A 3,277-nucleotide genomic window follows, 5' to 3' on the forward strand; every position below is an offset into this window, starting at 1 on the left:
GTGTCTTTGAGGCACATTCATATCAATGACCTTTTCTGATTGGCTGACTTTTCTTCGGTCTTGTAGCTCGCTAGCTCCACGTCCAACTGACAACTTTTGTGTTTTCTTCCACATAAATACTTGGACAGTGAATCCTACTGAGGGCGGACAGTTGACACAAGCGTGAGTTTGTGACATCACAAACTTACAGAAGTCCAAACGGCACAGGAACTGATTACGTCTGTGTGCATTTCTCCATGGACTCAGCATTCCTACGCTATTACAGCATTTCTACAGCACTTAGACCTGTTGCATGATCAAAAAAGAAACTGAATATATACATAAGGGACCTTTAAACATTGTGATTAGACGCTACCTTGTCAGTATCTATAATGCCAATGAAACAAATTACACCTTGTCAAGTTTGGGAACAAGTGGAGTTACTCCGAAGCTCTGCTGTGATAGAAAATCCTTCACTGCTGTCAAAGCCGCAGATGCTGGTTTGGGTGTAGAGTCGAGATGAGCTGCCTCTAAACCGGATCTCCCCCGTCCCGGGACAGGCTTTGAACAGCAGAACAAAGCCGGTCGTGTGATCAAAGTTCAGCTCCGCGTGGCTACTCCCGGCCCTGCCAGCAGAACCTCCATTAATGTTGTACAGCAGAGAGCGGCCAGTGTGGATAATATCATAATCACGCCGAGGCATCGCTCCCTCTGCTCTGAGCTGCGCCGAGACAGCTGATGGACGTTTAGAGCTTTAATAATGAAGACAAAAATGCGTCAGGATAGAGTTTGAAAACGATACCTGGCTCATCACTGTGCAAAAGAACGCACGTCTTAACATTTTGACATCAAAATAAAACACTGAACTTGCTGACACATTCACTAATTCCTAGCTGTGGCACGTGTCTGCCTCAGCTGGTACTGTAGAGCTGTTCGATAACACGGGGAGAGAACCTGTAAAGGGTTTTCAAACAACCCTGAAAGTCAAAGCTGATGACTTGTTTGATCTGTTTAGAAGTGACTTGGCTTTGCCAGATCCATATTTAGCCGCCTCCTGACAGTGAGGCTTCACTTCAATTCATCTCGCTGTCTCCCCCTCTCTCTGCCTCCACCACATTCTGCCATCTCCTCCTCTGTCTGCCTTTTTACAGCGCTCTGCTCACGCTATTTAAATCCTCCCGTCGCCGTTTTTCCGTGCGCGGAGGCCCTTTTTTAAAAAAAAATTTGTCCGTCGCGGGGCTTTATCTTCTGCCTCACCTGCTTTGACTTGAAGGTAAGTAGAGTGACTTTCAGCCATGAGAAGCATTTGTGATAAAGGAAGTGTTACTGAATGCCTTTCCACGTCCTTCTCTTCTTGCAGGCGGCCTCCGCTCCCCACCCTCCCGCACATGCGTGCTATACATATGCATGTATGGAAAGTGGCAGCGGGAGCTGAGGGAGAGATGGATGGTTAGAGGTCGGTTGTCTGCCACAGAGACGAGGCAGAGATCCATAATTTATGTGGGATAGATCCTGGATCTGCTTCGCTTGGGTAAGTCATGTAAAAGCCAACAATTCTCTCTTCTCCATTGTATTCCCTCTTCTGGTCCACATATGAAGAAATCCTCAGAAGACAAAATTCCACAAAGTGTAAAGGATGTGTCTTTGACCTACTTTTACGGCCGCAGATGATAAGGATGGGAGTGTTTCGCATTTATGTCCAATCTGTGTTCAGCACCAACATCAAAGATGCGTTATCTGCCCCAGTTTTCTTGACTTTTGCTTTGCCATTCATCTGAAAGTTAGAAAAGTGACTGAGCTTGAAGTTTGGACCATTCTAACTTTTAACGTTGCTGCAAGAAGGAAGCGTTTGGTGAAAATGGATACAAGAATGAAGACTGAAGATGGACAGCTATCCAACCCCCTCCACCCCCACAAATCTATCCTGGAGACGCAGAATTAATGAAGTGAGCAGCACGTAGGCCGCAGTACATTTCTCTGGGATTGTTTCAACAAGCATTAAGGCAGCGGATTAAAAGATGCTGCAATGAAAAATAATTACACTCAAAAGAAGGTGATTCATTTCTACTTTTACCAGTCTATTGTTTCATAGGATGTCAGAAAGTAGAGAGCATCACTGGTGTTTTAAAGCTCGAGTTGAAATACAACGCGTCATCAAAAAGCTCAGAAATTGCTCCCGTTGCGCACAAACGAAGAGCAGCGCAGTGATGTTTTTGGAGCAGGGGGAGCTTTAACCGTCGTGAGCAAGTGGACCGAGTTCCATCACTCGATCCACATCAGCACCCGAGTTACACGGGCTTCCAGACCGCCGGTACCGTGCGCATGTGCGATTTCATTACGGACTTGAGCAGCGAACGCTCAAGTTCTGTCAAACTCTTTACAACGGAGACCCTTGAAACGCTTCGGTCAAACGATTTAGTTAACCAGGCGAGGTGTTTTCAGTCGAATTCATGTTTTAAGAGCAGCAGAACGTCGCTGTCCAAGACCGAAGGAGGCGCGTCGGCTCTGCAGCTCGAGCAGCTGCTTTTCATCGACACCCGCAGGGCTGCGCAGCATTAATTCGTTCTGAGGGAAAACGTTCGGTGCCAACATGAACTGTGGAACGTGACAACATGCCCGACTCACAGCATGTTGAAAACGTTTATATTTCTTGCCCCCAGTGACATAATCTTCACGTCTGGCTCCCTCAAACTCCAAACCTCTCTGTTTGTCTCAAAAGTTTGACAAAAAAAAAAAGGAAAGAAGCGACGTTAGCTCAGTGCTCAAGTTTCAGGTCTGTAGTGAAATGGTGTAACATGGAATACTCACTTACTAAGGTTACTGCTTGTCCCTGCTCCATGTGTCTCACTGTATTGTGCTCCATCCATGCAACAGGAACCGTCTCTTGTCTTTTTGATCATACCTTGTATTTAGCTTTTTTTGTGTGTCTCTGCTAGAAAAAAACAGGGTTCTGCACTGTTTATTCAGCCTGTTGTTATAGAACACTAAGAAAACACCAACAAAACAAACACTTCTGAGAAGCCGGATTCAGAGTTGGACTTCTCTGCTTAAAAATTTCATAACAAAATTATTTGAAAATATTCTGTCGCTCAACAGATCAATTCATGTATTTTTTTTTTTTTTTTTTTTTTTGCGCCAGCAGATTTCCTGAAGAAATATAGAAGAGAAAATCCTGCATGTTTAAGTATTGAAGTCAGCTCAGGACACCGTGTGTTGCCTCCACGCTGCACATCAGTCCAAGAGAGACAGTATCCAGTTGACCTCTTCTTTCTTCACAGCTCCCTCCGTGGCTTCACTG

This window comes from Brachyistius frenatus, unplaced genomic scaffold, assembly GCF_029030835.1.
Source record: "Brachyistius frenatus isolate BFR_SWC_R1_liver_20210118 unplaced genomic scaffold, ASM2903083v1 Contig_1, whole genome shotgun sequence".
Lineage (NCBI taxonomy): Eukaryota > Metazoa > Chordata > Actinopteri > Embiotocidae > Brachyistius > Brachyistius frenatus.